Source organism: Ochotona princeps, chromosome 13, assembly GCF_030435755.1.
Source record: "Ochotona princeps isolate mOchPri1 chromosome 13, mOchPri1.hap1, whole genome shotgun sequence".
NCBI classification, from domain to species: domain Eukaryota; kingdom Metazoa; phylum Chordata; class Mammalia; order Lagomorpha; family Ochotonidae; genus Ochotona; species Ochotona princeps.
Window position 1 is genome coordinate 22,054,426 of NC_080844.1, and position 21,797 is coordinate 22,076,222.

At 35.6% G+C, this 21,797-nt stretch overlaps 1 long non-coding RNA gene across 1 annotated transcript in view; it reads right to left on the reverse strand.

Moving 5' to 3' along the window:
- Positions 1-21,797, reverse strand: part of LOC131481788 (uncharacterized) — a 78,693-nt gene that overhangs the window by 52,925 nt on the left and 3,971 nt on the right. The gene's annotated exons all lie outside the window — the stretch shown is intronic.

The window sequence follows — 21,797 nt, forward strand, 5'->3', positions numbered from 1 at the left end:
AGCCTAAATTTGCCAAAAAAAAAAAAAAAAGGTACTATAGAGAATGAACCACAATCCTTGTACCCAAGCAATTGAGTCTCACTTGATCCTAGCAGCTGAACTTCCAGTCAATCAGAATGACAGAACCATGTAAAGGAAACACGACTTTCTTTATGCCACTTCTTTGCTGGCTATAAATATTACATGCATATGTGATGGAGTACAGATTCTGAATCATCTAGCTCAAGGAAAGTTCTTTAAAATACTAGAATTCCTGATTCATTCTTAGCTTCAGTTATGATCCTGCCATTCTCCACTGTCAACTCATAATCATGATTCATTTTCTCACAATTTCACACACTGAATAATTTGTGGTTTAGAACACTAACAACAAAGCTGTTGTGATGAAGTGAAAAGAACTCAGCCTCGCACCTATTGGCTGTGCAATACTAGATATATCACTTTACTCCTGCTGCCTCAGTTTTCTCACCTTTTTTTTTTTAAAGATTTATTCATTTTATTATAGCCAGATATACACAGAGGAGGAGAGACAGAGAGGAAGATCTTCCGTCCGATGATTCACTCCCCAAGTGAGCCACAACGGGCCGGTGCACACCGATCCGATGCCGGGAACCTGGAATCTCTTCCAGGTCTCCCACACGGGTGCAGGGTCCCAATGCATTGGGCCATCCTCGACTGCTTTTCCAGGCCACAAGCAGGGAGCTGGATGGGAAGTGGAGCTGCCGAGATTAGAACCGGCGCCCCATATGGGATCCCGGGGCTTTCAAGGAGAGGACTTTAGCTGCTAGGCCACTGCGCCGGGCCCAGTTTTCTCACCTTTAAAGTATGGATTATATCAACTGTTTTCTACAGAAACTAACTATATTTGTCTTACAGCTCAGTACATTATATAAATAAAATAGTGGCAACTATTACTATTCATATTTTTCTTTACATATGTAACAAGTGATTGCCACTATGTGCAATCTCACACACTCATCTCACATATTCTTCTGATTCCCTCAGTATGGTTAATACTTTATTGTAATTTATCACTGAACATTTATTGATCCATATATAAAACCTATTTGCCCATTCATCACTAATCTTACATTTTTTATTTCCAATCCCTAAAAAAAGTATACATTATTTTTTTAAAGATTTATTCATTTTTATTACAGCCAGATATACACAGAGGAGCAGAGACAGAGAGGAAGATCCTCCGTCCGATGATTCACTCCCCAAGTGAGCCACAACGGGCTGATGCACGCCGATCCGATGCCGGGAACCTGGAACCCCCTCCGGGTCTCCCACGCGGGTGCAGGGTCCCAACGCATCGGGCCGTCCTCGACCGCTTTCCCAGGCCACAAGCAGGGAGCTGGATGGGAAGTGGAGCTGCCGGGATTAGAACCGGCGCCCACATGGGACCCCGGGGCATTCAAGGCGAAGACTTTAGCCGCTAGGCCATGCCGCCGGGCCCAAATATACATTATTTTTAAAACTTACTCCTGAGAAGCTGCATGCACACACAGCACAAGGGAACTATAAGTGATTATTATAATTTCTTGAGTCATCACTAATATTTCATCTCAGCTATCTCTTCACTGATTGTCAAACTATCATTTCCTAAAAATTTTATCATCTTAATCCTCTAAAACTGAATACTTTATCCTTTCAAACTTTGGTAATTCAAAAGTGAAGAAAGTTAAAGAACAAGTAAAATGTTTTTTCTTGGGAATACAGAAGAGCAACCGATAAGTTTACATATATAAATCTCCCCTTAGTTGCACATAAACACACATATGTACATGTAGACATACATGTACAAAAAGACATATCAGAAATTAAGAAACTGAAATGTATTCAATTGTTTTCCTCAAGAAACATCCTCTTTGTCAGATCTAAATAAAGATGATAAAGAGAAAAAAATAAAAGTACATCTCATAACACAGATTAGATACTGTTAAGCTTATAAAATAAACTGTTTCCTACTGGAAGCTACTTCTTACAAGCAGAATCAGAGCTTCTCAAAAGGATAATAGGGAACCTCTTTAAGTTGTTGAACTTGGGTAAGTTCATACGACAGGTTTCCAGAGGAAGTTTAGAAACTGAAGGAAGCGCCTCAAGCTGCAGAGTCACCTCTCCCTGGGCGGGCATCCTGTTCTTGCACCTCACATAGAAAAGCAGAGCACACATTTCTTTCCCATTTATTATTTCATTCTCAAGGGAAAAGCAAGGAAATAACAGTGGCTCAAAGTGTTCAAGTATAGTTCTCATTAAAGTTGTTCTAAGAAAAAGGCATCAGCCAGGCTGGGGTAGCTGATTTTATCCACTGTGGAATACTATTAAGCCATAACAAATGAAATGTTGTCTTTTGAAACAAAATGGATACAACTGGAAACCACTACACATAGTGAAACATGTCAGTCCTAGAAAAACAAAATACCATGTTTTACTTGATCTGTAACAATTAATACAGAGTACAAAATTTTGTAATTCATGTGAATAAGATGACACTTTTGAGATTTGATTATTGTTTATAGCCTTTGTCTATACTATTAAATACTGGTTTTATTCCTATTTCTAGTTGTTGAATTATTGATCAAATTGAATGTTAAGCTTGCAGTTCTGAACACTAAGTATGTGACCATAAAAATTAAAAAAAAAAAAAAACACAAAAGGAAATAAAGGATAGTAAGTTGGGAACACTGGCAGAGGGTGGGTAGGGCAGGAAGTATCATGTGCTCCTAAATCTGTTTTGTGAAATACATGAAATTTACTCACCTTATACAAAAATTAAATAAAAATTGCCAAAGTCAGCATTGTCAAAACTATATTCTGATCAAAAGTTTTAACAAACAAAAGCAGGGATTTTTTGTCCTTTATCCAAGTTAATGATAATATAATAAGTGCTAGTCAAATTAACAGTTGTTATTAATTATGAAGCACAAAATAGCATCTATATTCCTCATCAAAAGGTTAAATAGATCTTTACAGAAAACTGTGAGGAGCAAAAGATGTCATCACATAGCATTAACACATACTGTAAATAAAAATTTTCAGTCTGGTTCCCCAGAAACTTCTGATATAATAAAGGTGATTGTTCCTTTATTGATTGTTCACAGTGTAAAGAAGAAAAACATCCTAGTGGCCCTTTCTTAGCCCAGTTACTCTTTCCTTCCACCTTGTTACATAGAAGGAAACATGGTTGATACACGAAAGAAACAGAAACACTTGTCACTGGCCCATGAAACTGTCAAAAAAGCAGAGTAAATATTGGAAACCGCTGATGTAGTGTAGTTTCCGAATTTTTATTCTGATGAGAAGCAACCAAGCCTCCTTTCACAAGAGGTTTATTCAAGAACTGAAAATAGAGTAAGCGGCAAATAACAATTCTAAGTTTTAGCTTAAAGAAAACTTGTCAAGTATACTCCAAGCAAATAGGGTTTCTAAGGTTCCGTTTTAGAAAATCAATAGCAGTATCAGGCAGTACTATACCAATAGAAATTTTTAAAGCATTTATAGAATCTTCTATCTTTCAACTGAGAGTTTTGATTTTAAGTCTCTGTCCCACTGATGCAATGTATTGATTTTCCTTCCCAATGTTTATGAGGTCATTTCTTTTTATAAGAAGACCACTACAATGTACATATTAATTGAAGTGGAAAAGGTGAAGTACAGATTATTGTAAAAAATTTCATGTTATAAATTATAAGGAATATAATCTGCATTTTTAGATAGCATGCCCATTCTGTCCATCTGTGAGACAGAAAGCATCATGGGAACTGACTAGCATGACTTTTATCATGACTACAAAACTAATAGGCCATATACAATAGTAAAAAGGAAAAAAAGACTTAAACAAGCTTTTGTGACTCCAAGCTGTGTTCTATTCACTAATGACGAAAATAGGCAATTTTTATTTTTAAAGAATCATTTTTTGAATTTAGTCTGTAAAATCTTAAAGAACTTAAATTCTGGGGGAAAAGAGTCTTCTTTCATTGTGTGATATCATTTAAAAAATAGCTGCAAGTTCCTAGAACTCGCATTTACTTTTAACATATTGGTTACTCATTACTATGTCAACTAATTCCATAATGATGTAAATTTTTGCTGATGGTATGTTGGAGCTTTCAATTGACTGGGATGATACTCTGCTGGCTCTGTCTTCAGGCCAGAGAGGATATACCTAAGAAGCCGTTGAACTTGACTGGACAGTAAGATGCTGGACTCTATGTTTGGTATACGCTTGCAATGGGGGAATCTCAACTGAACTTGAACTGTGGTTATGCAACAAGGTGGAGGAATCCACCATGGTGGGAGGGTTTGGGGAGGGGTGGGGAGAACCCAAGTACCTATGAAACTGTGTCACATAATACAACGTAATTAACGAATTAAAAATAATAAATAATAAAAAAATAGCTGCAGACCCCTGACTTAATTTTTTAGTATTTTTATGAATACAGAATCACAGAAAAATTGTACTAAGTTATTCTTGAGGCTCACAGTGGTGTCACAGCCAATCCTCTGCCTGTGATACGGCATCCCACTTGGATTCTAGTCCATGCCCGAGTTGCTCTACTTCCAAAACAGAGCCTTGCTAATGGCCAAGGAAATGGCAGAGGATGGATCACGTCCTTGGTCGCCTGCACCCACAAGGGAGACATGGAGAAAACTCCTGGCTTGTAGCTTTTTTATACTAGCCTTCAAAAAAGAAAATGCACTTATTCTAAAATCATTTTTACCATGAACTAAAAAATTAAATGCTAAGGAATGATATACTACCTGTTGAAATCCATGTTATTGTTTTGTCTGTTTTTTCCATACAGTCAACCTTAGACACCATAATATAGTTTCTATTAACTGCCAGATGGTAATGACAATTCCTCTTTTTTAAATTGATTTATTTTAAAGGCAAATTACAGAGAGGAGAGACAGATGAAAATATATTCTACCCCCCGGTTCATACCCCAAATGGTAACAACAGCCGGAGCTGAGCAAATCCAAAGCCAGGTGCCAGGAGCCTCTTCTGGGTTTCCCATGTGGGCACAGGACCTCCCAGGGACTTGGGTCATGTTCCAGCATGTAGCAGAATAGGAGATCAAACTATGATGAGATCATTATGGAATAGAGTAGTCACATAAAGCAGGATTATTTACATTTTTATAAAAAGAGGAAAAGAAACTCAGTCCACAACAGGAACACACAAAGTGACAATGAAAGCAGAAATTGAGGTGCTGTAAGCTGTAGGTAAATGCCAACAGTCTATCAGAACACCACATGCAACACAAAGCACAGATGTCTCCTCCAGATTCCACAAAATCATGACTCTCTTGACATTCATTTTAGACACTAAGTGTCTCCAACACACAGAAAATGAAGTTCTGGCTTTATTATGCCACCCAAAGTACAGTATTTTTAACAGTAGTCTCTGAAAACTGATATATATTAAAACGAAAAGAAATTTTCCATATTAAACTAGTCTATGAACTTCTTTTTCCACGTAGAACATGGTGTATACTTCAACAGGCTAGTTGAGAATGGAATCCAAAGATAAACCAATTTGGTGTAAAAAAATTGAAATTCTTAAATAAATATGTATTTCCCATGAAATTTTATGAAAGCCAGGGAACAAAGACAGAGGGCTTCAACCTTCTGGCTCACTAGGCAAATGCCTACAATTAGGAGTTGGACCAGGCTGAATCCAGGAGCAGGGAAATCAATCCAGATTTCCAAGATTCAGGGACCTGATACTTCAGTCATCAACAGCTGCCTTCTATGACATGCATGAGCAGATAGCTGGTTTGGAACTGGAGCAACAACTTAGATCTTGGCACTACCATGCGGGTCATGGGCATCCCAATCAACAGCTTAACCAATGCACCAAATGCTAGTCTCCTCTCCCTCCAATGCATATTCTGGTCAAAAGGCAAGACAGCAATTTGTGGACCAAGTATGTGATATGTTTGCCAAATTCTTATTTACTTAGATATTAAAATTATTCTGCATTTTCTGGAAAGAGCAATCCTACCAACATAAGAGCATCTATTCAAATATAATAAATCATCTAGCATATTACATAAAGTATTTCCACTGTAAATTTTGTATATTTAATAACCTTCAAAAGTTCAACATGCACTATGAAGCTATAATAGTTGTTAACATAATCCTAACTGTTGTAAATATATAAATCTCCTTTTACTACATCATAATATATAAACCAAAAACTTGTTTCAACAAAAAAAAAATTCAGCTCTTACAAGGATTCACTACCATGTATCAGCTCTTTAAATAATTACAAAAGATGATAAATCTCAAAATATTCAACAGCTGAACAATATTATGTTACTGTTAAGTATATTAAGTATCTTTCTTTCACCAACATGTTCCTCCACCTCTAATTTCTTTGTAATGCTTATGCCAGTTAAAATTAATTTTTAAACTTCAAAGTATTTATTTAAATGTCTTAATCACACCTCAAAAACTATGTATTTTCCTGACGTTTATAACAAAATTAGGATAGACTCAAGATGCACAAAGCATATTTCTAAGAGATATTTGATTTTTATCACCTCAAGTTACAAACATGATTGAAGATTTTACTTTGTTCATCAAAATGTTCCAATAGCTTGTCCACTTAGAAAATGGCAATTCTTCAGTGCTTTATTGTTTTAATTCAGTTACATGCTTAACTTTTGAGAAGTGCTGTTACCAACATTTTCTTTTTTTGTTTGTTTTTTTTTATTTATTTATTTATAATATATATGTATATATATATATATATTTTTTTATGAATTACATTGCATTATGTGACACAGTTTCATAGGCTCTGGGGATTCCCCCAACCCCTTCCCAAACATTTTCATAGCAGTTTAGTTTCTAACTAATATTTTTATAAACTGTCAAATATTATCCATTCATTCCTTAAATAATCTCACTAATTTATACTTGGCTAGTACTCATAATGTTGTAGTAATTAAGATATTCAATTGTATATTTATTTACTACAGTTCTAACTAAGCAGAACAATTGAAAACTGCTTTATGAAGTTGTCTGTGGAAAGTTAATAGCTTTTTACTTTGCACATTAAAAACCATGTGCTTTATTTATCTCACCATTAATCAATACAAGCACATAAGCGAAGTGTTCATGGCACTTATTGCTTCACTGCTCTTATATAATTCTAAGAATCCAATGGACATTTTGTGCTATTTTGTCTTCTTCTTTACACCTTACATTAACCTTTTGCTTTTTAGTATGCCTGCATTACAGGATGATGTTACCATGCCTCATCTGTCAGTTTTTTAACTATCACCTAACCTTGAACACAGAGAATAACTTAGTTAAGTAGTATAGAATCAACATTCATTTTAGACTGGAATTTCAAAGTATCTTGCAAAAAATAAAAATAGGAAAGCACTATCGTCTTCTCTTTCTTCCCTTTCCCCAGAATGCCTATGGTGAAATTAGTACTTAACCATATTTATTATAGTGTTACAGAGACAGAAGGACTCATGAATTCACTCTCCAAACAGCTGCAATAGTCAAGGCTTGTCCTGGTTTAAGCCTTGAGCCAAGAGATTTATCCAGGTCACCAAGTGGGTGGCAGAGATCCAAGTACTGGGGCCATCTTCTGCCACTTTCCCAGGTGCATTAGTAGCGAACCAGATCAGAAGTAAAGTAACTGGCACACAAACCATCACATTTTTTAGATAAATTTACTCACTATGCCACTGTGCCAGAACCACAGCATTTAAGTTTGTATTTCTTATTAAATGAATGTTTGTTTAACTCTCAGTCACATACATTTTCCTTCTAGGTTTTTTTATTTTGAATTTTATGGTACAAATCCTTAGGGTCTTGGATACCCCCGTTAAATTCCCACTCCCAACTGATTTTCCCCATTACAATAATACAGTCCTTAATAAGCAGTCATGATTCCATCAGTCTGTTATTTAGTGTGCTCTGACATTGCTAGTACAGACAATGTCAGACAGTGCAGCATCTCACTGTCTATATATGTCCAACAGTTTCATTGGGAGTCCATCTTTGATTTGGAAGTAGGGATGCACACTGCATTGTGAGTGTGTATGTGTGTATGTATCACTATACATTCCCTTAAATGAGAAGCCACGTAGGAAAGTGATCTAAATAGTTAGCTTTCAACATACTATGAGACAAAGGTTCAGATGCATTTTATATGATATATAATTATTCTAACACTATTTATTGTCAAGACTTGTTACATACTTTGTCATGTGTACTTACAAAAGATATAAGTGACTCTACATGTTATGTCTGATTTTGTAGAATTTATTTTGCTGCAATAGTCTGTATAACCTTTTATACTAAAGCTATATATTCTTAACAATTATACTTTTATTAATACATATTGAATTATGATATTATAATTCTCCATTTTGTGTTATTTCAAAAAATTATTTGTGTCACACTATATCCTTTGCAGAAATTCAGGAATTCTATTATACAGCAGGGTTACAGATTATGCTAACATAATGAGGAAGGAGTATGGGAATATGGGTAGAAGAAAGATTGGTGCTCCTAAACCTGTAACGTGAAATGCATGGAAAATGTTCACCTTCTAAAAACAAAATCTTTAAGTTGTTTTAATAATGCCATCTCACTTTTGTGTCTCTGTTTTCTTCATTATCATCAGTTCCAACAGCCAGATGGTAATATGACATGCTCTGAATCTTTGTGGTTTTTTGTGTGTTTCCTGTATTATAAAATGCTTGAGTATTTTGGATTTGTACATTGGAAATTGTAATTATTTCATCAATTGGGTTTTGTGCTAAGCTGTCCTTACTTAAACATTTTGTGAATGTCAATTCACACAAATAAGACAATTTTGCATTATTGTAAAGTTCACTAATGTTCATTTTTTCTTGTAATTTTCCATCTTTGTTTCATTTTGGATGATTTCTAATGCCTTAGATATTTTACTCTGTACTATATGAACATCTTTTAATTCCACTCCAACTGTTTTCTTCAAAGTAGCGAGTTTTCCTCTTTCTTGAGGTCTGAATTCAGTTGATATGATATTTGGTTGTTCTGTCACTTTGTGTGTGGTTTCCTCCACTTTATTGAAAACTTGAAGCCTATTTTTAAAGTGATTTTATGTCCTTATCTTGTAATTTATTATCTCTGTTAGTAGTATTTCTGATTGATCTTTCTCATGGCTTTGAGTCATATTATCTTGTTTCTTGCTGCTCTAGAAATGTTGGCTAGAACATCAGTTATTTCTAATTTTCAACTTGAGAATTTTCCTTTTTGCTCTGTTCTAGGACAACAATCTAGGATGTACTTAGTCTGAACCTTTATATTTTAATTACTAATTTTCAAATTGATTAGTTCAAGCATCAAACAGTCTTTGATATATGGTTAATTTGCACCACTTTCAAGGACTCTATTAATTTGTATAAGTTCTGTCCAAGGATGTCATAACAAGCTATCACAAACTAGATGAGTTAAAGCAACAGAAGTCTATTTTCTTAAAATGCTGGAGACCGGAAATCAAATTAGGTGTCACAAGGATCATGTTTTCTCCTAGTCTGACAGCTGCTTTTAATCCTTTCCACTCCTTTGCTTACAGAAGCATGATTCCAGTCTCTTCAAGCATCACACGGCTGCCTTCTCTCTGTTTCTCTTGAGATAAGATTCTGCTCTCTGAGTGTTTGGTGCTCCTGTGTTTCTCCTCTTCCTTGTATAATAAGAAGTATTTCTGGATTAAGGATCCACTGAGTTTCTTTCTAATCTCTGTGAAGACCTTACTTCCAAAAAAGTACCATTCCCATGATCTTTTTGAAGGACATAATTATTCCCACAGTGTAATTGTTGCTATATGTCACAAGGTCTTTGTATTAGCAGTGGTATGGCATGGGCAAATTCTTATCATTTGTGAGATACCAAGATTACCTATAGCTTTCTGAGGTTTTTCCACCAGAAATTGGTGGTTTCTTGAAACACACTTTTTTTAAAAAAAATCTACCTGAATATCAAAAAAATTTTCTCTGTGCAGCTTCTTCATCTTCTTACTGTGTTTCATTAATCCCAGTTGGAACTCAAACTACTCCAATTCAGTGAGACAGCCAACTTTGTGGGATACAGCCTAGAACCTTTTCCTAGTTAATAATCATGACATGTGAAGATATAAAGCCCTTTGCTTCTCTTACTTCAAGGATCACCAATCATTACTTTTTATTGGTAAATGCCTTATTTATGTTTTTGTTTTTCATTTTCTAATCAATTAACACAACTATAAGTGATAAAAATGTTTTCCTATTGTTTTATGATGCATAAAATCATGTTAACAGACTTACATATATACTTCTACTCATCTGTAGTCAGTGGCCAGCATGGTGGCATAGCAAGTTAAGTTTCCACCTGCAATGCTGGCATCCATTCAAGTCCCAGCTGCTCCACTTACAATCCAGCTCCTGGGTAATGCTCCAGGGAAAACAGCAGAAGTCAGCCCAAGTGCTTGGTCCATGAACCCACATGAGACACCAGGAAGAAGCTGCTGGTTGCAGCTACTTGGAGAGTGAATCATAGCATACAAGATCTCTATCCCTCTCTGTTTCCATCGTCCTTTGTCTCTCTGTCTCAAATTTGCCTGTTCATTCTCCAAGTGGCCACAACAGCCAAGTTTGGAACAGGTCAAAGCCAGAGGCAAGGAACTCTAAGTTTCCTAATGAGCAGTATCCTCCACTGCCTTCCCAGGCACATTAGCAGGTAGCTGGATCTGAAGGACGCAGTTGGCATAACGAAGTAGGATGCTAGCAATGCAAGAGGTGTCTTACTTGCTTGCCATGTCAATCTATGAAATTTTCTTTAATATTTCCTGCAAATATGCTGACTAAAAATCTTTTACAATAGCACAAATATACTAATCTTTTATCAGTTATATGCTACCCTTTCATGCTGAAAGAATATTTTAACAATATTTTATAAAAACATTAATAAAACAATGCAGTGACAAACTGGTGTTTGCCAAATAACTTCTAACCAGTACATAATCTGACTTATCTGATATTTGACATAATAAATCTGAATAAATTAACTAGAAATTCTCATATCCAATGTAGAAATGTAAATAATATCCCTAAAAGGATCAGAAGATTAATTCAGTGACTCCCTTGTCATGGAAACTTAAAACCAAATTTGGCAAATATTCATGAGCTTCATGTAAGCAGAAATTTAGATTCAGGCTATACAGGTAAGACACCACAAACAGTTTATAATCAATTTTGACAAAATACTATTATACCATATCCCTTAATTGCAACATTACCCAGAATTTTGAATTTTTTTTCTAATTGCAATTATTGCCTAGTGCTTATTAAGATAGGTCTTAAATGCTATAGACTCCTAGCACACAATCTGCTGGGCACGATGACTAGAGTGTGGCTATCAGTTTCATTCACTCTTGGTCTTTGCTCATTTCCTGATTTTCATTCACTGACATGATTATCCTAAACTGTTGCCTAAAATTTTATCTACCTGTTTTAATTTACCTTTCTACTGTGCTCTAATCTGCCTACATAAAGATTTAACTGGAGTTGCTTTCACCTTAGTCTTGCTAAGAAGGCTTGGACTCTGTAAACAGGGCAGATGCAAAGAACATCTCTCAAATGATGAAATTCAATTGCCAACAGACAAATTTTAAAAAAACTCTCAGGTTCACTAGCCATCAGAATGGCAATATCAGAAAATCAAAAAGCAATAAATGCTAGTGAGGATGGGCAGAAAAATGTATTTTATTTCACTGATGGTGGTAATGTAAATTAGTACAACAATTATGCAAGACAGACCTAGCTTATGAACCAGCCATCACACTCCATGGAATTTATCTATATCAACATATAAGAGTTGTCTGTAACTCTATGTTTATAGCAACTCAATTCACAAGTAAGATGAGAAACCATCCCAGATGCAAATGACTGGATAAGAAAAATGTGGTACAGATACACTATGAAATACTACTCAGCCATAAAAATCATGGAATTTTGTCTTTTGCAATGAAAAGCATGCAACTGGAAACCATTACATTTTTAAAATGAGCCAGTTCCAAAAAGGCAAATACTATACATCTTGCCTAACCTCTGTTAACCCATAAACAGAGTACAAAAACCCTGTAATTTATAGGTGCAAGAGTGACATTCTGGGATTTGATTATTGTGTACAGCCTTTCTTTATACATCCAAGGCACAGTAAATGCTTTGGTTTGGTTGTTCTTTGATGTTATTTTCTCTACTTACCAGGTGTCAATATCTTTATCTAATGAAGTAGTAAACCTATGACTGTGAATTAAAATGAAAGCATGCTATTGCAAAAACTCAAAAGAAAAAATGAAATAAGAAAAGAGGAGGGTAGGAAATATCAGTACAATCCTAAATTCATACTGTGGTAGATGTGGAATATTTGACCATCTTGTAAGACTAAATTTTCAAATTGAAATGACCTGAAGGAATCTCAAAATCACATATCTGTTAGGTCTCAAGCTCCACTTTCTTTGAACACCAATACAGCAGCTCAGAATATACAATACATAAAACTTCAAGTTCTCCAATACTTATTGTATGTAGCCTTGCAAGAAGCAGAAAATAACATGCCAATGGATAGAGACGCTTATTTTTATCACTCTGATGAGGAATGGCCTGCCCAACCTTCTCTTATTAGAGTTAGATAAATCAAATCAATAGCATTTGAGAGGTTATATACATGTGATAGAGAGAGGAGCAACCAGCCACTTCTCACTCTGCACACAGTCTAAAGTGATGATCAATTCCCAAGAGTTAAAAAGCATTTAAAATAGGAAAAAAAGTTTTGGTAAGGAGACAAGAAACAATGAGTGTGATTTTTGTTAAGTATTGACTCTGTGTTAGAAGGATTATATGCAAGAAGCTACTGTGGCCCTTGTAGTCCAGAACTCTGAGGTCAGTCATTTCCTATCAGATTTCCCAAACTGGACTGAAGCAGCCCAGAACCCTCCTCTTAGGGTCTGGTGACATCAGAACAACAGCCAGGATCCCCAGGAGGTCCTCAGTGATAAAAGAATTGTAAATTTCCTTCTGGACTCAGGAGAGGAGCTTTTGCTGGTCCTTACTTAGTTCCAGCTTTGGCTCCTCATCCTCTCTTGCACTGACCACCAGGGCCGCTCAGGAGCCCCAAAATTAGCTCAGCTAGACACAGAGAGAATAATACAGAAAGTTTTGAACAGACAGGAATAAATCAGCTGGCCTATTAATAGCTCAGCCTGTACCTTACTAGTCAGGCTCCCGATTTGGTTTTTCCTAGACCTTACTAGGTAGGATGCAGAGTGCAGTTATTCCTCATTTGCTAAATTATTGGGGATTTCTCTGCTCACCTACCTAAGACTGTTCTACTCTTCAATTGTTAATATATGGATTGTTAGAGTTATAAGACTGTTTTGGTTGCCCTAGAATGCTCGAAGTTCTGTAAAATCTTGCTTGAATATTATAAACTGCTAAATTTAAATTTTAAAAAAAAACAGAAGCTACTGTGGAAAAATTTAGAGTCTTGAGCTACTTAGCAGTCATTTCTCCATCTCCTCTTTTTGACTGAACCTTATTTTGTTTTCTTCATCAGGAATCTCTGGAAGCAAATGGTTTACATGGACTTTGTTAAGCTCTTTCCACTCTCCTTGACAGCAGTAAGTGCCATCATAAAAACCCAGATTTAGTGACTGTTTGGATTAAACAGAATCATCCAAAGTGACTACTCTGAATCATAATGTTCATTTTTATGAGTAGTTCTTTTAGACCTGCTGTTCTCTACATTTTATAGTCATGCCAATGATTCACTTGCTCTTAGCAGCCCAGTTCAGCCTTTTTTGTAGAAACTTGCACATGAGACTTCCCCTGTTAAGGTTTAATATTTCCCTGCATTGCACATTCACTGTAGCCTGAAGATTCCATATCTGAATGTCCAAAGATTTCCATGTCTTAGTCCCACAATCTGATAATATGTTAATTGACACAATAGAAGGGATCATGCGAGTGTAGTTAAGAATTCAAGAAGATAAAACTATCCGGAATTACAAGCATGGGTTTATTGTATGCCGAAGTTCATATGAGGGGGATAAATTAAGTAACAGTGGAAGATGTGGTAGCATCTTACATATATTATACAATTACCGATAATAAATCTAAAAAAGACACTATGAGAATGAATCAATGGCTTCAAGGGATTAGAGATAGCTTGAGGGAAAAAGATAGTTGCAGATAAGCAAAGTTTGGGGGTATGAAGACAGGTGTGAATATAGAATAGTCTGAATGAACTCATGTGGTAGAGAAGACTTCTGTATCTTTTTTTAAAACAGTCATGAGGAATGGAAATCCCAAATGAACATCTACAAACCAATAAATTTGACAAGCACAGTAAAATCCATACAGGGAAAAAGAACATTATCTTCAACAACTGGTGCTAGGAAAATTGGGTCTATGTGTACATAAACATAAAACAAAACCCCTACTTTATCCCCTTAAACATAAACAATCTCAAGACAGATCAAGAATCTAAATCTATGACCTGATATCTTCAAATTCAGAGGAAACCATGGAGGGATCTCTGTATCACATAGATACCAGATACCAGACATCAGATGCACGGGCAATTAAAACAAAAACAGACAACTGATATTATCATGCTAAGAAGCTTCTGCACTGCAGAGAACACCTTCAACACACCTAAGAGACAACCAACAGAATGGAAAAAAACATTTGCAAATGATGCAACTGATAGGGGATAAACCTCAAAAACCTCAACAACAAAACAAACAATTCAGTTAAGAAATGGGCAATGAAAATGCAAAGACAATTTTGCAAGGGTGAAATACAAATGGCCAACAGATGCATGAAAAAATGCTCAAGATAGCTATTCATCAGGGAAATGCAAATAAAAATCACAATGTTTCACCTCACCTGAGTTAGAATAACTATCATACAGAAGTCAATAATGAATGTTTGTGAGGATGTGAATCTACCTATGGTGGTAATGTGAACTAGTACAACCACTATGTAGAACAGCATGTAAATTCTTCTCCTATCTGAAAATTGATTCACTATATTGTTTGTTGTCTGGCAGTGATGGACTTGATGCACAAGGCTGACAATCACATGTGTGGATTACTGAGTGATGGGCAATACCCAGAGTTTATTAGTAGCATCAGACTTTTACAGACAGAGGGTCACATAGGATAAGGGAGGATTGTTTGAGGAGTGTATGTATCAACAACAGGGAGTTGACTTGAGATTATGGGAGTTCCCATAAGTCTGTCTATAGATCCTAGCAATCATTTCCACACCCTTGTCTGGAAGTGTTTCTCTGTGATCTGTATATACAATCTTCCTTCTAAACCATAAGACCTAGCCAGCCTACTCTAAGGAATTTTCCCAAAGAAATGAAATGAGCAAATGGGAGGAGGGAAATCCATATAACCATGTTTATTGAAGCTCAATTCACAACAGCTAATATATGGATGTCCATTAACAGATGACTGGATAAAGAAAATGTGGAACAGATATAACAGGAAATACTACTACTCAACCATCAAAAGCATGAAATCCTGTCTTTTATAACAAAATGGATGCAAGTGGCTTAGTTCCAGAAGGATAAATATTGTATATTTTGTATAATTATACTTTCTGTATTAATTACAGAAAGTATAATTAGAGTGAGACTGACATTTTGATAGCTGATTATTGTTTACAACCTTTGTCTATACACTTCAGGAAAAAAATGTCTTTCTATAAGGTGAAATCTTTACCTATTAGACTGTTAAGCCTATAATTGTGAGGAAAACCAAAAGTAAGCCACTGCAAAAATTACAAAAGAAGAAAAAGGAAAGAAGGAAAATTGATACGAATAGGGAACACAGGCATGAGGGAGTATAGGATGGAAACCAGCACTTTGCTCCTAAATCTGTATTGTGAAATTGGTTCACTTTATATAAACAATGGAAAATACCTTTTACAAAAATGAAGTTTTTGTTTTTGCTTTAGCATTTAATTATTTATTTGAAAGAGTTACACAGAAAGAGAGGGGGAGACAGAAAAAGACCTTCCATCTTTTGGTTCAGTCCCAAATAATGGAATGGCCAGTACTGGGCCACGCAGTGTCCAGGACCCAGGAGCTTCTTCCAGGTCTCCACACAATTCTTGGGTCTAAGTGGGTCATGCTCTGCTGCTCTGATGTTCAGTCAGAAATCTAATCCTCCTGCTGGAGTTGTTCACAATTATTTGCATAAATTCTATAGTCAATATTTGTTCAGGTAAGCAAGCAGGCAAAATAAATAAATTCTGTATCAAATACAAGAACACATCTATATTCATTGTTGAAGATACCTGAATCTTTTCTCAAATTAGTTGTTACATCCAGTCTAATCATATATGTGTGTATGAGTATGTGTACACATGCACGCTTCAAATAGGGCCAAGACAATAAAACAGAGACAGGATTAAAACTATCTGTAGCCAAATGGAAGAGTTAATATAGCTTTAAAAAAAGTATATGGCTTTTTCTTATAAGTACTGTCAATTAACAGGATCACCTTTAATTGGTTAGTTATTTGCAAAAGGATGACTCCAGTATAAATAAAGACTTTTAAAACCATGACCATCTATCTATCTATCTATATGTATATATATATATATATGCACATATATATACCATTTATAAATACTGACACATATTTATTTATATATATATAAAACTTTCAACTATTTAATTCAAAGTGAGTTCACCTTGTTAATTCAATTCAATTGACTAAAAGGAGCAGAGTCTACCACATTAACATGTCTTACAATTCCAACTAAATTAGCATTCCTACCAAACAGTTTGGATAAGACATATGTCAGTGCTGTGCAGCTCTGAACTAAATGACTTGAGAAAACTGAATTAAAAGTTAACTGACTTAATGACTTAGGACTATAAAATTGTTGGCAACGCCCAGGTCGCCACGTACCCCGAGTGGAGCGGAGGGACTAGGGTTACAAGGCAACACACAGTACACCGAATGCTGATCGATGATAGATTGATAGATTGAACTTTATTGCAACTCCAGGCTTTCTTTTATCCTCTGCCTAGCTCCTCCCAGTGTTTATCCAGTCCTCAAATGGCCACCCTAAATCCTTCGAGTTCCTCCCAGTAGTGGCCACCCTAAATCCCTTGAGTTCCTCCCAGTGTTTATCCAATCCTCTAGTGGCCACCCTAAATCCCTTGAGTTCCTCCCAGTATTTGTCCAATCCCTTGGCAGATAACTTGACAAATAGGAAGCAGGAACTTGCGGTTAAGCCAGTGGCTAGATGTATCAGGCCAAAATTGCTCATCCTGTTACCCTCTGAGAAACAAGCTAAGCTGTGAAGTTAATCCTTGGGAGACTGGGGCCTGCATAAAATCAGATTATATATATATTTAGATTTTGCTTTGAAAATGTGAAGTTTTAGGGCAATCAATACTGTATAACCTAACAGTATCCCTGGACTTAGTAAAAGTCATTCTGAGTGCTTTCCTGATATTCATATGATATACCACAAGGCATCACGAGTACTTCAGGGAAAAGATAAATCACCTTCTAATTAAAATAAAAGCACTACACCAAATACCTCATTTGTCACATAAATTAAGCCAAAACTTATCTATGAGTATTTGAATGCATAACATACAATTTTACAACTATGAATCCAGTAGGTTATCTGCTGCAAAGGTAAATTTACATATCAGTTTTAACTTTGAAGACTTTGGATTAAGGCTTACCCTGAGAGTTGAAAGTAAGATCCATAATATTACAGTGAAAAGTAAAACAAACAAATAGTCATCCCAAACAACAGTAATGGCCAACTTATTAAATACATGAAGAGCCAACAAAAGAAATGCAGGGTATGTTTTCACTTTGGATAATCAGTGCTCTGAAAGACACAGTCGAGTAAAATATTATAATAATGAATGAGGAATAGTATGATTCTTAAAGGTTATAATACTGGCTTAAACCTTGAAATCAAGGTATATACTTCACATTTCTCATGGGATTTTAGGAATGGCTTAGATGCCTGTGTTTTTATTATAAAGATCAATTCTCTTCAGAATGTAGAAAAATAGGTAAGATTGATTCACCTTTTTTGACGTCTTGCTGTGTTTCAATGTTAAGAAAACTGTGCAAAGCCCAACTGAATTAGAAATCTACTCACTAAATAATTGTATTTAGATTTATCTTATTATCTACTAGACCATCAGAAGTGTTTTATGGAATGCAGTGGCTTAACATCCTGTAAAAAGCTAATATGTTGCTCCATTCTTTTATACCCTGTGGATATTTTGGTTCAGATTTGTAAACCGGAAGATTAATCATTTTGTACCTCAAAGCTATCCAGAGAACCTGACAACTTTGTTTTACAGTTGACATAATTAATCCTTTTTTCCAAATTTTTCCTCCTGGCTGCATGACATACATGATAATGTAAGACAAAGATAGACAAATAGCATCTACAAAGGACAAAACCATACTTCAAAAAATTCAAAGAAAATGATATTAAAATTCACTTACAAAACATACTACTTTGGTGAGAAAACTAGAACCCTGGACCAACGTTTGGATGTAGTAGGTAAATTCTGCTCCCTGCTGAACTAGCATCCTGGTCCTGTTTGCTCCACTTTAAATCCACCTGCCTGCTAATGTGGCTGGGAAAGACACACAGAATAGTCCAAGTGCTGGGGGTCTGTACCCAAATGGGGGAAGCCCTTGGCTCATCACTTTGGTCAGTCCTAACTAGCTGCTGTGGCCATTTGGGAAGTGAATAAACAAATGAAACTTCTCTCTCTGTCTCTCTCTCTCTCTCTCTCTCTCTCTCAATTTGCCTTTCAAATAAACAACTAAATCTTTTTTAAAAAATTGAAATCCATGCATATTTAATAACACACACTTTCCATGAACTTTTGGACTGATTCTTCACACAACCATGCTAATGCATTCAGATAGAGTTTAAGTTCGAACAGTTAAAGGGTGCCTAAAATGACAGATGATACAGTCTTCCAGTGGTTAAACACTGTTGTATTCACTGACTCTAGTATCATAACTGCCGTTATCAACAAAGTCAATTTAAAAGGCCAAGTGAACAAAACTTTCCTGAGCATTTTTCATTTTCTGTACTACTTCCCTGGGAAAGTAGGACTAAACAGGTTAAAATAACTATCTATATCTTTACACACATACACTCCCCAGAAGTAATTTAACATTTTAAAATAACTTTTGTGCCTCTAACTCTTTTTATTTTTCAACTTTCAGATTTTGTTTACAGAAGTGCAGATATTTCAGAGTTCAGTTTAGCACACTTGAAACATACTGCAGAAAATAAAGTTGTAAGACCCTTTATTTTCACTTCTGTATGTTTTACCTCCAGTTCTATATAATCTGACCAATAAACATGAAACCCCCAAGAGGAAGATCTGACTCACTATTTATTTAAGAAAGGTTCTTTCTGGGTTCAATATCCTCATTTCACAGATGATAAAATACTCCCTCACAATACACAAGAGTAGTGGCAGAAAAATGGAATGCAGCTAATGACTAAATGGCAGTGGACTAGACATTAAGTTTGTCATTTGGAATCTAACTCTGTGTTTTACTTCCTCTGTCACACAGAACTTAAAAGAAAGCATATTCAAACAGCTTTTCACAATTCCACAGAACCCACACAGCCCAAACGCAGTATACAGTAACAGTCATGCATACGTGGAGTCCATACAAAACAAAACAAATAAAAAGCAAAATCGCAACAAAATGTATCCTGTTATATATAAATAATTACTATGGCCAAAGAAGCACAGTCTGGAATATTTGGTCAGGGGTACATACTTCTTTTCAGAGCTAGAATTCAAATCATCTTGTAGCTGTAATGATAACCATATGAGAAATTCTGGATGTTTGTGCGATATCAACTTTGAATTCAGTAATAAAACTTTTTGAAAGCAGTTCCTCAGTCATGTTTGGAAGCCCAGTGGGTGAGAGAGGCTGATCTGAGTTCTGAGCATCGCTGGCTTTTATGAGAATTTCTGTACTGAGTTAACTGATTGTCATCATCTGCTCACTAAACTCATTTGCAATCTCCAGCTGGCAAGGGGAGGCTTTCGCTTCGAACAACAGGAAACAAGCATCTGGACACCAGATTTCTCATAGTTTTTGCAGATATTTGTCACACCAATTCAATTTTAGCTGTAAAATTGTTTTTAGAATATTATGGATTTATTATATATGCATATATCTTTATGTATATTACAGATGACTGTGTATGTTGAGAAATAGGTAGGTGCCTGCAATTTTTATTTTATATGATTTCTCCAACCAGCAACAAAGAATATGCCAGTAATACTGAAAAACAGTTTATGACTTTTTTAAAAAGATGACATTGAATAAAAGTAAAAAAGTACAATCCATTCTTAGATAATGGTTTTAATTTTAATTGTTTTTTTAATGTGAATGAAGGCAAAATCTTTAATATCCACTGTAACAATCAAATTGTTTTCCACAGTGAACACAACCTAATGTACCCCTGAGGTTTTCAGGGAATGGATGTTAACATCACGTTTAATTGTGTTACTTCCCACAACTTTGATAATCTCATTTTTTAATTTAGATAAAAGTTAAAGAACAGTATAGACCTTAGTAGTTGATAGACTGCTCTCTGTAGTTTATTTGCTGTATATCTACCTTCACATATGAGATTACTTACATTTTGCATCTCATAAAAATACTAAATAATTGTAAGACATTGATCTTCAAGCTTACTGTTAAACAATCTTTTTATGTAAAACATAAAAAAATTACTTTGTTATTGGTTCCTTTCGATTAGTTCTTATTTCCATAAATTTGAGGGGAAAAAATAAAATCTCTAACTATACGGGTTGTTAATATTTTAAAAAAGAATTTACTTATTTTTATTGGAAAGGCAGCTCAGATTTACAGAGAGAAGGAGAGGAAGAGATTATCACCTTCTACCTGCTCATTTACTTCCCATATGATCACAAAGGCCAGAGGTAAGACAGTTCAAACCCAGGAGCCAGGAGCATCTGTCGGGTCTCCCCTGTGTATGCAGGGTCCCAAGGCATTGGGCCATTCTCCTATGCTTTCCCAGGACACAACCAGGGAGATGGATAGGAAGCAGAACACCTAGGACACAAACCAGCGCCCAAATGGGATCCTGGCACTTGCAAGGTGAGGACTCAGTCATTGAGCCATTGTGCCAGGACCATATGACCTATTATTAATTCAAAAGCATTACTAATCAAATTTTTAAAACTGGAAAATATTAATAAAAACAAAAGGCAAATGAATTAAAAAATTCAAATTAAAACGAGTTCAATCAGCTGGGCCATGATCTAATATTTGGTGTGTTGCAAAAAAAAAAAAAAAAAAAAGAAACATTTTGACACAGACAATTCGAAGATAAAAAGGAGGCACAGGAAGAATGCCAAATGAAGAGAAGAGTTGAGACTGGAATGACAGACAAACCCAGCGCCATCTGGTGCTGCTGGGAGCTGGAGTGGATAAGGAAGATTCCTCTTTCACTTCAGCTCTGTGCTTACAGCATCCATGATCATGAGACAATGACTTTTGGTTGTTCTACACCATTTAGCTTGTAGTAGCTTGTTACTGCAGCCACAGGTAATTTGTATGCCTTTCTTCCTTTACTGTCCTCTTTCTTCTATGTTGAGGAGAAACAATAAGCATTTGCTCACATTACTCCAATATTGCAAAATGACACAAACATTGTGGAAGGAAGTTT